At 37.6% G+C, this 13,818-nt stretch overlaps 1 protein-coding gene and 2 long non-coding RNA genes across 4 annotated transcripts in view; 2 read left to right on the top strand and 1 right to left on the bottom strand.

The window, feature by feature from the left end:
- The window catches only part of MID1 (midline 1), a 236,795-nt gene that overhangs the window by 161,616 nt on the left and 61,361 nt on the right, over window positions 1-13,818 (bottom strand). The window contains exon 1 of one of the 2 annotated variants that reach the window (XM_064407719.1): window positions 8,886-9,294. The exons of the other annotated variant lie outside the window; for it this stretch is intronic. The gene's annotated coding sequence lies outside the window, so the exon portion shown is untranslated. Of the gene's footprint in view, window positions 1-8,885; window positions 9,295-13,818 lie in introns of those variants that run through there. 2 annotated transcript variants of the gene reach the window in all.
- On the top strand, window positions 2,918-6,001 carry LOC135293494 (uncharacterized). The gene is made up of 3 exons (XR_010355608.1): window positions 2,918-4,117; window positions 4,576-4,645; window positions 5,517-6,001. It is a non-coding gene; the product is annotated as an uncharacterized LOC135293494 (long non-coding RNA).
- On the top strand, window positions 10,290-11,233 carry LOC135295233 (uncharacterized). The gene is made up of 3 exons (XR_010357266.1): window positions 10,290-10,495; window positions 10,825-10,895; window positions 11,078-11,233. It is a non-coding gene; the product is annotated as an uncharacterized LOC135295233 (long non-coding RNA).

Raw genomic sequence — 13,818 nt, 5'->3', positions numbered from 1 at the left:
GCTTCACGACATTTTAATGTTTTGCTTTGCTTCTTGATTGCATTGGCTTGAATTTGGTATTTAATCTAAGAACCCAAGAAATCTTTAGAAAATAATGTTCTAAGACTATTGAAAATAGGTGCCATAACTTTCCAGAGAAAAACAGGCTACACATTAATATACACTTTTTACTGTTAACAATTTCGAGGAGTGATTAAGTATTTTAGATGTGCCTCCTCTTTAAAAACGTTTGCAGTCTATGTGTGTAGGGATGGTATTTTATGTTCTTTAAATGTCAAGATAGTTCTGCAGACTTTAACATTATAATGACACCAAATTTAAGTCATTAAAGTAGAGATTTATCTCACATTTTAAACATTGAAATTGGAGGTTAAATCTAAGTATGTGAGCTTCTGCTATAATGCAGAAAGACACAAACCTCCAGAAAGCATGTATGAAAAGGCTTATCCTTTAGAATTAACAGTGAAACAATCTGTCATTTTGATTCATGGAGGTTAGCAAAGATAAATCCCCATTTTTAATTAGCTATCCAGGATGGATATCAGAAGGAAAAGTAACAAGGAATAGTATAAAACATATTAGTAATATGAATCTAACAAAAGATGAAACAGAGCCCAAGCACAATTTCCTCTGTTGATGTTCAAGAGGAGGTAAAGTTGAAGTTAAAATCATCTGTTAGAAAAGTTTCCTTGTGGATTTAGACAGAAGAGTTTCCAGCACTACTCTCCATAGCTGAAAAAATATCCAAACTCCAGATACAAAAATCATCTCAAGAATCAGTGTTTAAAGGTTTAAGATGCTTTCTCTTGTATTTTTTAGCCACTCAAACCGAGATTTTTAGCTTTAGGGAGCTTCATGTTACTCATCCAAACAGCCATTTTCAGTTACCACATGACATCTGCAGACTGCAGTAACTTCAGTGGGAGCTCTATCAATATGTGTTCAGGCTTAAAAAAAAATGTACCCATCAATTTCTATGTACTCAGGTCAAGAAATGCTGGTAGCGTCTACATTAATGCAATATGGCAACTGAAGATAGCTGCTGAATTTTTTGAATGCCTGGCTCCACAAAGATTCAAACTGCTCTTTTTTAGCCTAAGATATTTCAAGTTCTATATGTCAAGGCAATTTCTATCACTCCATATTTCAAGGCACGAAATGTTTTTTTTTATGATGGCAAACATTAGGGCTTCAATAACCTTATAAGTTTGCTTTTCACAAAAGGATTCAATACAAATTCTCAGCATTTGTCTGAAACTTACAGTATATTTAGAAATGCAATTAAACTGTTTTTATAATTATGTACAGAGTAGTTCTTTTGTTTAGTGACCTCAGTTGAAGGGAGCAGAATGGTTTGTACTACAAACATGAGCATGAAGTGAATATTTAATACCAAGAAAATAAACCTCTAAATAAGAGTCCAGACTGTCACTAAAACCTACAAGAGTGGATTGCATATAATGCAGCCTTTGAGAGGATATAAGAAATAACAAGACATTGGCAGGCAAATAGACCAAGGAAGCTTCCTGGATCTTTTCCACTAATAAATTCTCTCCATTTTGGCAAGAGATACCCATAATTTGTAAGTGGTTTTGATCTCAGGGAAACTTTCCTGCATTTCTGCGGTGAGGGAAGACTTTCTATATGGGAGGCCGTGCTATCAGTCCCTCCGGGTGGAAGGCCAGGATGGAATTCGACACTCACGCAGTGACTGGTATGGTTTCAAAGATAGTTCTTATCTCTTCTTCTCAGAAACCAAGCAGAAAATCACAATGTTGTGCCTGATGACAGTAGAAAATATAAGGTCATAAATTGCTCCCTGTTTTGCTCAGATGCCAATTCCACACAACAAAACAGATGTTTTTCTCTCTGTCACCACCAGCAGCTCTTACACCAGCTATCATGAAAGCAAGGACAGAAATTACACAGTATGCATGTTATTTGCACTTTTATTCTGCATACTTGTGATACTGGGAACATATAATAAGGGAGATAATTTTCTGGTTTCATTCAATAAAATAAACATTTTTCCCATTAAAATTGAACATTTCATAACAAAATTTTCCTCTTGAAAATAAAAATAAATATACACCTAACATTTCCATCTACATAGTATTATGTACATTTTGCAGCAGTGAAAGATGTACAGCAAGGAATCAAATATGGAAAAATTCTAAACGTTCCCTTGTCCCACTGGGTGTTAGTCCTCAGGCAGCCCAGCTTTAGAAAACAATATTTGATAGTATTCAAGGAATTTTAAAACATATCTGTATGGAGAAAGTTGATTTTTACTTGTAAAATAAATTAGCTGCAGACTAGCAAGACTTTAAACAAAATATCAGGAGAGACATTGTTACCAGAGATGAAGTCCTGCCCAGCAGGTTACTCAACTACAAAGGCATACTTAAATTGTGCTTATCCCAATTCCATGTGGGCTCCTGTGGAGAGATTCCTGGGGCTGCATACATGTGGAACTAATCAATCAGATAAAAACATCCACAGTTCTTAAAAAACATATTCTGTGCTCAATGTGATTTTGGCACAAATGTGTTATTTGATATCATACCTGATCCAGGTTACAAATTGGCTGGAATCTGCCCTCCAATGAAGATGCTTTGCTACCTCAGGTGTTCTACACGTGGCCAAACAGTTTTAACGAACTTCCCTCATTACAGCAATTATTAAGGTCTTAGCTTTAACAATGCTATAGAAAACAGCTATTGAGGAACCTGTACTTGCTTGGCAAAAAAATCTCTGGGGTTGGAAGACAGGCACCACTACCTCGTTATGTGCTTCTGACTAATTAAGATGTTGACTGAGCCTATGTTAACCAAGATCCATCAAACTATGCTTAATTAATATGTAAATTGGTAAACCCTGCCATAATTGCCCTACCATCTGAACCCTAGCTATTGGCCCCAAGACAGACAATGACTTATAGTTTATTTTTTAAGTTAGGGAAATAATTTTCTGAAAACAAAGGAATTGTGAGGTGGAGTGCAAATGTATATTGTTTCAAAATACACATGGATACATTAGACAAACATTATAGATATGCATAACAATGTGAAAGTTTAAAGATGTGTCAGCAAAAGGATTTCATGTGAGTTATACATAACAAAAGGAAAGCATTTTTTCCCTCAGTTTAATTTCTCAGAGGTGATGGTCCCATGCAAAAGACAAATGGTGGTACATCTAGAAGCCAGTTCCAATCATTTAAGAGAGAAGTCATGCCAAATTAGATTAATAGAATATTATGATAGATATCTTGAAAAAACTGTTGGTTAAACCTCTTTTAGTCCGAACATATTAACAGAACTTAAAATAACCTTAGGAAAGTGTAATATTCAGATGACCTGAGATGTAATGAGCATGCCTGATGTTTTCTATCAACTGGTCCTAGAGGTTACCAGCTCAGCATCTTACCAAGGCCACATGAATCAGTCCAAGGAGAGTCTCCCCTTGGCTGGAGATTTATACAGGATTAAAATAATTGAGATAAGGTCTGTATAGGTCTCAATGGTTTATAAAGTCAATGAAGAGTCCTAATTTAAGCATTCAAAATAGGTGCCTTCAGAGGATAGGACAAATACAATTTCCTCCTTCCTTCCTTCTTTCCTTTTTCCTCCTATTACCATAATGAACAGGAACACTTTAATGTTAGTCCATAAATAACTCTTTTACTTCAATAGTAGTGATGTAATAAAAACATGTAAAAAAATCAGCAATTATTCAGATTGTGGGTGCCTGTAGACAGGCTAACTGTGAAAGCTGGCACTATAGCCAGTGATCACTGAGTCCACATGAGCAGTGGAATGAGAAGAACTGCTGAGATGGCCTCCCTTTTGAGGGGTCTGTACATAGGGGCCTCATTTCAGAGGCCCTGGCAGAACTACTTCTCCAGGAAGGCAGTGTGTCACAATGTCCTGTGTCACCTCTCAGTCCCACGTGGGTGTCTGAGGTACCTTAATGCATCTCTGGTGGTACTAGATTCCCATGTCTGGACAAGAGAATTGTACTTCAGGTGTCAGTTGTCACTGGAGCTGAATCACATGTGGACATTTATGTACAGTTGCCCAATTTTTAGAATCTTAATCTGGAACTGAATGCCAACCAGGTTGTATTGCATGTTCTCCAGGCTTTCACTCTTATTGTTCTCTCAGCATCTACTGACATTTCAAAACACTTTCTAGCCATTATTGACTTAGAGAGCAAAAGGTGTGGAGTACAAAAATATTCACAAAATGGAGTAGCACTCAGTGCAAAGTCTAGTATTTAAGAGAAGCAGAGGCAGTCAAAATTCATTGTTCCTTCACTTGCCTCCTGAGAATGCTCTGAAAGTCCTTGAGGTCCCAAAGTCTCAGTTCTTACATTGGTTCTTACCCCAGTTCTACACTGGGTTTGCACTGGGTAAGAAGGACTAACTCAGGAAAAAAGATCCTGCATTTTTGTAATGTAGATGAGTTTTGACTGACAGCTTGACCCTTAGATTCCTTTATTTAGCACTGAACTATGATACTCCTATTCATGGAAGTAAAAATAATCCATTTCACTATTCTGTCTTATGCAATCCAGAAAGCTTCAAAAATCCTTACAAATCTCCATAGATGTCAGCTAACAGCGTACTGGGCTTGGACAGACTCAGGTATTGTTAGAAGCTAAAAGTTCTTTTCCCTTAGGAAATCACTAGTGGTCTTTCCCAGAATGTCAACCAAAAGATCCTTAAAATTTCAGTCAGTTTTAAGTGGATAAGACCACACATCTCTATCATTTTACTCTGCATCAGTATCACAGCATCTTGCCCAGTCTGCCACACCCTGCAGGATGAATTTTAACTTTTACTGGACCAAAAGTCAATCTCCTAAAACCTGGAGGTTTATCATGGAAAATGAATAGTACTTTGCTAGAAAGAACTGAGATTTCAAAGATGAAGATTACTTACATCCAACCAGGAGGCACAACATGCTTGTAAACATTACAACTTTTCAAAAATGAAGGGTTATGGCCATGTATTATTGAAGCAAATCCCAGTGAGAGAGTGGGATGTGTGTGAACTCTTCAAACCTAAATCATATATAATTACATCTGCCACAGATCATACATTCAAAGCGTCCTGCAGATGATCTCCTAATCAGCAGTTAAATATCTGCCTGTTTACAATGAATTTAAAAACAAGAAAATCCCAGGATATGAAGCACACTGTGATTCTGAGGTGCTGGAGGATGTGCATAACAGAATGATGCACCAGCAACCATGCAGATTTCCATCGCAAAGTTTTGAAAGTTAGAGACATATCTAGGAACTATAAATATCATTGAAATATATAAGTAAAAATACTCTACATGTTCTACATTCTATTACTTCATGAGTAAAAAAAATTGAATTGGTAACTGACTACTTTCACAGCATTTTCAAAAAATGAAAAATGATGATTTTGAAGCAGCATTCAAAATCTCTTGTTTTGTCAGGCAGTCAAGTGGGATCAGTGCTTGCTAATTCCTATACTTTTCCACCAGTCTGGACCTCCTGCTGCTTACTGTCTGCAACGTGCAGCTTCCCAGGAGAGCCCAGGTGTGTTTTCCTCCTGTAAAGAATAAGACAAGTAGAATCCTTTTGGAGTATGCTTAGCCTGACTTAGTGGCATTCACTCCAGGTAGTAATTCCTACAAATATGGGCAGCCTTCAGCTCTAAGTGTAAGATTTGTGAATCCTCTAACAATCCTAATAACAAACATAGAAAGTGTTTAGTTGACATGGAAGATGTTTGATGTTTCCATGAGTCTTTTCAGATCTATTCAAAGAACAGATCTTACAGTGGTGCAAGCCAGAGTACAAGTAAAAGAATACTAACAAAACCAGCTGGAAAAATCTGCAGTGTGCCAAGTACATCTTAATAAATTTTCATTAATGTTTATACATACATACATAAGTATAATGTAAATAATATAGAAGACATGCCATTTTTTCTTGTTGGGATTTTTGGTGGGTTTTTTTGGTTTGTTTTTTTGGGGGTTTTTTTTTTGTTGTTGTTGTTTTGGGGGTTTTTTGTTGGGTTTTTTGTTTGTTTTTGTTTTTGTTTTGGTTTTTTTGTTTGTTTGGTTTGTTTTGGTTTTTTGTTTGGTTTGGTTTTGGTTTTTGGATTTTTTTTTGCTCTACACACTGTTTATGTGACATTTAGACCCAGAAATGTGAAAAAACTCACCAAAAAATCACCAAACTCCAGCAGAACACCAGTATGGCAGGCCCACCTCCATAACTTCTTTTACAGAAATGTTTATGTGTTTTGAGAAGCAATATTACTGTTTTGATCTGCATAAACTTTCAGTTGTGACAAACAGTGAGTGGATAGCTAATGACTGCTGGAACATGTTTAGATTGCTCTAATTTTATAAATGAATATTATGTTTGCTTATGTGTTTGGAATTTTGTTCTGCTTTAACTCAATATAAGACATTTATAGCCAAGATTTACTTCTTTATGCATAAATGTAATGTTGGTGGTGACCAAGGCCCTTTTTCCAACAATAATGGCCATATAAAAGTCCATGTATGTCTGCTTTTAAAAATTGATGGGATGGACAATTCTGTGTTTCAGACAGGTAATTTCAGGACTCTTTGGCAAAACAATTTTAGTATAGTTCCTTTACCATACAGACCTGTAAAATCAGTTGTGAGTTCTGTTAAGTTAGATGACTATCTTTTCTCCAAAATACAATTTGAGAAGTAGCAGCAAATACATCTCTTTTATCTCTGTAAAATAAAGGATGCTGTTGAACAGTTTAGAAACATTGAACCAGAGTAATTTCTCTTTTAGAGAACTGAGGATCCTTAACTGGTGTATCAATTGCCACAGAAGGCATCCTGCTTCTTGTTTGCTTGCAGTGAAACCAAGGATGTGAAATAAACATTGCACCCTGGAGATACTGTTACCTTTGCCTACCTACAACCAGGAGAAGCCTAACCAGAAATAGCAGTTTATTGTATTTGCTAGGAGTGACACTTATCACTAAGAGTACATACAAGTACGTGATAAAGACCACCCTAAATTAACTTTTTTTTTTAAGGTAAGGAGTACCTCATAGTTGTGGTGGTATTTCAAGAGTCATGGCCATATGTAGTGGTGCAACACAAAGAGATTAATTAAATTTCCCTTGCTTCTAAAGCTGTTAATAAGCTAAAGAGAGGGAACATTTTTATTATAATTCCTAAAACGCTGCTGTCACATTCTTATATTAATACTGCATTCTTATGTTAAATCACTGAATTTTTCTATCCTTGGGCCCCTCTAGCAGATCTCATTAGTGGTTGTTTTTGTAGAGATTTTTGTTTTTAAGCCAAAAGAGAACCATAGTAACTGTGCATTTCCCAAACCATTTCATTCATGAATGGGAAATGAGTCTTCAAATCTTTACTCACATGAGTAACCACATTGATATCCTTGGGCCTTCCATTATTAGCAGCTAGAACTGTGAGTGTAAATCTGCAGGATTTGGATGTGGCACTTCATTACTTCATAGGAGTGAAATCTGTAGCTGAAATCAATAGCTAAGCATGTGAGGCATATAAAAGATACACATTCTTTCATGGAGGTCTGATTGCAATGCATCTCTCAATTTTGTTTCGGCATCAACAAATAAGCATATCATTGTAAAGAGACATACAGACTATAGGCAGTAATTACAAAGACACATTTTAGATAGACATTCTAGCCTCAATAGAGGAGTTGGGAATAGTCCATCAGAAAGAACAGAATAATAGTGAAAAAGGTCAACACTTCTTGAAAAACTAACATAGTAAGTCACAAACCAAGTTTTTGGTTCTCTGTCAATCAGTAGCGTAACTGTTGTCAATCATTCCCTCTTACCTTGTTTGTGATTTTTGAATGGGCACAAAAGAAACTTTTGTTGGTAATTATGGTCTTTACAATTCATCTGAGTCACAGGCAGGATTTTCAGAGCCTGCCTGTGGAATAGGCATGGTGTACCCCAAGCTGCGCTCACGTATGTCCGACCAATTCAAGCTAAAGTTTCCCACGATAAAATGAAAGAAAATAAAAGATTCTGACCAACACAAGTCACTATTCTAGAAATAACAAAAGGAACAGGATAGCCAGGATCTTCTGGTTTAACACTCCTTTTTTTTTTCCTTTAAGGCCATCATATGATAACTTTTACTTTTCCTTTGGAAGGGTGCAGTTAGACAGGACATGCACCTGTACATCTTGGATCTTCTGAAAGAGTATTTCAAGTCTCTGCTTAACCACATGCTTCCCATTACACTGATATTCTGCTAAAAATTACTGCCATGAATTAAGGCTTCTTCATTTATTTTTTTAATTCCTGAATTCCCCTAGGATTCTTTCTTTCCTCAAACATTTCCACCTTCCACAGATACATTTTTGTTTTGTTTTCTTTGGCTATCAATTTATCTTGGCCCTGCTGAAAACATGAAAAGATTTGTGAAGAAAGGTTCTCACATAAAACCCAGTTTTGGAGTTGATTCAGCAAAGTAACAGATCTGATAACATCAAAGCAAGAACATCTGAAGCTAAGAATTAAGCAGAACAGATTTTTCAACAAATTGCAGCCTCTATAAATTTACCCATTTCCAAACAGCCAAGTCTGTTTACTTGCTTATTTTCCTAGCTTTGCCAAAAGAAAAGCTCAAAGAACTTCGGAAAAATAACAGCAAAGTTGTTCAGCGGAAACCAGCCCCTGTACTGTAAACAGTGCCTCTCCCCAAACTGCAGCTGCACAAAGCAGAGACAATGCAGGGACCCTCAGCATCATTAACCAACTTCCCTTCCTCACCAAACAGCCGCTTCGATAAAGCAATTACAATAGCATCATGGAACAGTAGAACAAGGGAAAAAAAAAATAACCTTACCAGCTTCTCCTACAGTACACAGCTGAAAGGCAAACAAAACCCCCAGCTGCCGTATCGCATGCAATTGGTCTCTGAGAATGAACTGACTGAAAGAACTATGAAAGGCTAAAGTCTTTCGGCCCCTCTGTTCAGCCTCTCTTCAGCTCCCACTCTCCGAGCTTCCTCACAAAGCCATTCTCCTACTCCCTAATCCTCGCACAGGAAAAAGCAGCTCGCACCAAATGACTTCAGCAGGAGCGATCCTCCGGGGGGTGGGGGAAGCGGAGATGCTGCCAGCGCTCAGCCCCAGCCCCGCCGCCGCTCAGCATCCCCGGGGAGGGCAGCCACCAGCCTGCCAGCCACCGTGCCCGACGGGACACGGCACGGAAAAGTGCCCATCTCCAGTCATCCCCCTCCCAGCCTCTCATTTCTGAAATGAGAACACCCCTGGGTGCTTGCAAGAGTCACCCGCGCGCATCTCAGTTAGCCCGCACTGAAGTAATTAGGCTTTTTTTTCCTCCTTTTAAAATTGGCCATGTGACTTCCTAAAGCTCTTGTTGGGCCTTAGATGTTTCTTTTTCACAAAGAACGTGCGAGTAAATCTTAAATATTTCAAACGGTAAAAAAAACCACCACCAACAAAGATGCTTCCCCAGCAAATCAATAACAAAATTATAAGAAAAGAGACCCTAACAGACACAAAATCAATAACATTATGAGGCACCGTATTAAAAAACCGCTGGTGCCTTGCTGAAATGCTTCTGATAGCTAAAATCAGAACAAGCAATTTCATTTTTCACAATGAGAAAATGATTCTATCTTCATTTCCAGTTTATGTAAAAAGAAACAACATTTTTAATACAAATTATCTTGAAAACATGAGATAAATATTGAGATAACATCCCCTGCATAGCCTCTGCTTTTCAAGAAAGTATTAAATCCTTGTTAAAGAAGCACTGTTGTCATAATAGTTTTTAGCACAAGTTTTACTTGCCCACAAGATGCAAAGAACTCAGAAACAGGCAGCTGCCACAAAGTAAATCAAAGACCTAGAAAAGCAGATGGCATAATTTCACATCTTAAATGTTGGCTGTGAGCCTTCCAGTAATAATTTATAAGGAGACTTCCTCCTGCCTGTTCCTCTGCTTGGCAGCATGCTGTTTGAGCCTTTCAAACAAAATAAATAGACTTCAAGCCACCAGCTTCACACACACTAACACTTACCAATGCTATTTCAACCTGACACAAGCTGACTTTGTTCCTCTGTGACCCTGGAGAGAAAACCAAGGTGACATTTTGATGGATGGGATCTCTTTTCACAATGTGGGTTGTGACTTCACAGCCCTGTCTCCCCATTATTGCTTAGCTGAAGGAGGAGACAGGAGCAGAGGAGAATCTTCCACCATACAGAGCCATTTTAACAGTGAACCAAATGTGCAATAAATGCCTGGAACACAAAAACGTGAATTTAAGGGAATCCCTTTCCACTTGGAGTTCAGGTCTAAGCGCAGAAGGAAAAGCCTTCAAGAGGATGAATTAATCCAAATTGTTTATTTCAGACATATTTTAGTATAGGAAAATAGCAACCTCTCCAGAGAACAAAGGAAAGAGGGAAGGAAAGAAAGAATTTGGTTTGTTTCATTTATGACCAAAGAACGCTTTGACTGTGACTTTTGTGAATTATCTCTTAACTGTGCTAATTCAGTTATTGAACCACAAATCATGAACAGTTCTGTACTGGACAAAGGTCTCACTGCAGTAATCTGAGGCAAACAATTGCAATGTGATGGTTTTTTTATTTATTACCTAAAAGACATCATAACGTATCAGAGGATTCATATATCTTAAAATTGATGTCTGCAAATTCAGTATTTGAATGCAGATTCTCTGCTAAAATTATTTCAGAAATCTTCTTAGAAGACTAACATATTTAACATAAAAGTCCTCTTAGATTTCACAGAACTCTTCATGAAGAAACTGCTTTTCCATGGAAAGATCTGAAAAAGGAAGATGGTGAATGAACTCTGAAACGTAAGGCTCCACCTCCACAGGCTTGAGCTCATTAAAGGAATCCTAATGCCTGTAGTTGGCCTCTTATTTCCTTAGAGAGGAGCACAGGCTGTTAATATATCTTGGTCTTTGTTTCTGATTGTTCATCTGATCAGATGGGTTCATCACGGATACTGGAGGGTGTCAGATCTCTGATTTTACAGGTGGATACTGGGGCCAAATGACCTGCCTCAACAAAATCTCTGGCAGAAAGCCAAACCTCTGCTGTTCCAGAATAGCTCACCCCAGCTCCAGTGATCATCATGCTCCAGAAGATGATTTCTGAAACCAGGGCCTAGTCTACTCATGTTTGAGATAAAGCTTCATATGGTCTGTATTTGTTATCATACAAATTATGTTACTATTGTTTCTAGTTTGGGATTCAATATTCACAATTCTGTCAAAAGATATGGGCTCCTGTTCATTCTTCCAAAAAATTGTACTGTCTTTTCAAAAAGATGCACTTTGTTTCAGATAACCATATTTAAGTGCTTCCATAATTACAAATTTTTTTTGAATATAATTAGAATATACGTGAGGTAGTACCCAACTTATGATACTGAAAGATAATCAAACAAAAGACAGAAATTGATTGATACTCCACAAAAAGCAAAATCTGACAGATTTGTACAGAGGAATGTCAGCAATTATCAAGTTTCATAAATTAAATTCCAATTTTTACTTTGTTTTGCTCATTTGTTTGGTTTGGGGTTTTGTTTGTTTGTTTATTTTTTGTTTTGTTTTGTTTTTCCTAAGAACCACCTTAGAATTACACTCTTGGTTTAGGTGATCCCATTGTGGGACTCAGGGCGGGACTCTAGCATGGTGAAAGTAATGTGGTATGAATTTCACCCTTTGAAAAGAAGTTTTAAAAGATGCACTTGTGAACCATTTGCATCCCAATTACAGTTTCTAAACTGCCACCATTGCTTCTTTGCCTCTCCCTAACAATCTGAGAGCATTCCCATTGTAAAGAAGGAAGTATCTTAAACATTTTAGAAACAATAAGGCCTCTTCACAGACCACTTGATATAAATACATTACCTCTAAATAAAAAGTTTTCTACCATCCAGCAGGTGGTTAACTATGCCACGCACAAATGAGATGAGCTCTACCGATCAAAAGGAAGAATGAAGCGTGAAAAATGCAGTCACCTTTGTACTTGGAAGCTTTCATAGAGGAACAAAAAATTCACAATGGGACAAAAGTTACAGGCACTAAAATTTTGGGAGAGCTCGTTTTTCTCATTCTTGTAGCAGAATGTAACTTTCAGACTCATTATAAATACCTGAAGACAGTTTGAGCTTTAGGAAATAGCAGCACTCTGCTCTGTAAGGTTTTCTCTGCTTGCTCACAACTATGTCCTCTTATCTGTAGAATCTGTCCAAAGCACCTTTTTTTTTTTGCACAATATTTACTCCTTTCCTCATTTCTAGGATTAACAAAAAGCATAAGGCTCTTGGACAAGGCTTTCATTTGGATAACAGCCATACATGTTTAATAGCAATCATAAGAGCAGTTCGGAGGATCTTTTCTACAAGCAGAGTGGAGCAGGCAATTGCACTGGAAAAGATTCCAGCAAAACTAAAGATTCCTGAGCTCTTTGAGACACTGGTGAGTGCACTCTGATTAATGCAATCTACTGCACCTCTTTGATTTTTTTTTTAACCTAAACTCCCAGTAATTCTTAAAGGCAGTGTAGAAAATGGAATAATAGAAAGATTTGGGTTGGAAGGGACCTTAAAGATCATCTGGATCATCTGGAGATGGCATATCTTTATAAACAGAAGGAAATGCACATTTTAAAGATACACCATGTGACTTTTAAGCATTTGATTGAGAAACATGAGTTCTATGGTCAGTAGATGCTCTAAGAGTACACTTTTTAATGGGCTCCTTAGCACAGTCAATCAATTTTAAAAGTTTACTATTCAATGGTAAGGTTTTTTAATGATCTATGCTCATATAACACATGTATGTCAAATTTCAGGAATATTCTTTATCTATTTGACCAGATTTTTTTTTTCTGAGAAAGCAGTGGGGTGGCATCTCTGCAAACTGGAGGAGGAATGACCCGACAAGGAAGAAAGGATTAGCAATGAGAGGAGAACACAGTAAAAAAACCATAGTTGGGTAAAAAGGAAGAGAAATTAAAAACTCTGATGATTGGAGTCACTTGAGCAGGAATGTTACTGAAGTCAATGTTTCGCTTTATCCAGGGTTATCTAATAGCATTTCCCTGGGGTTTGATCTCCATGGGTTCAGCCTAAACCCAGTCTCTGCTTTTGTTTCAGGTTTGGATGAAAGCAAGGATTCAGCAGTGCAGCTGCGTTTACATTAGGAGTGTGTGTGTGAAGCTGAGGATATCTAGCTTGGAACTTCAAAGTGCATCAGCCAACACTGGTGCATCAGCCTGTAAACTTCAGTAAATATGTCAGTCTTCCTGAAGTTAGATAGAAGAGCAAAATTAAAACAGTGAAGGAAAAGAACAGCAGGGATACTGCACAATGCTAAACCTCCTTCAGCAATAAGATACAAGGAGCAAAAAAGAGGTTGTCTGTAAATTTGGCAAGAAAACACATTTTGAGTGCCTTTTCAGGGGCTTTGGCAGATATGGCATGCTGGTCAATGATAAGCCAACACTGTCATTTTGGACAGTGGGGCACATCCCTTGTGTAGCCAGGAAAAATTCCCATAATCCAGCCCATCTTCCACAGCCTTCTGCACCAACCTAGGCTTCAGTGGGCAGCATGGGGTCAGGAAACATCCATACTGTGGACATTCCCTGGAATTTTTTAAAGATCAGATATTGTCATCACAACTGTGCTACAGACAGACTGACAGGAGCAGACACACAGACACAGTTATTGAGACAACTGGAGGGCCTTTAAAGCCCAAGCATCAA

This window comes from Passer domesticus, chromosome 2, assembly GCF_036417665.1.
Source record: "Passer domesticus isolate bPasDom1 chromosome 2, bPasDom1.hap1, whole genome shotgun sequence".
Taxonomy (NCBI): domain Eukaryota; kingdom Metazoa; phylum Chordata; class Aves; order Passeriformes; family Passeridae; genus Passer; species Passer domesticus.
This window is presented reverse-complemented; position numbering and strand designations above follow the sequence as displayed.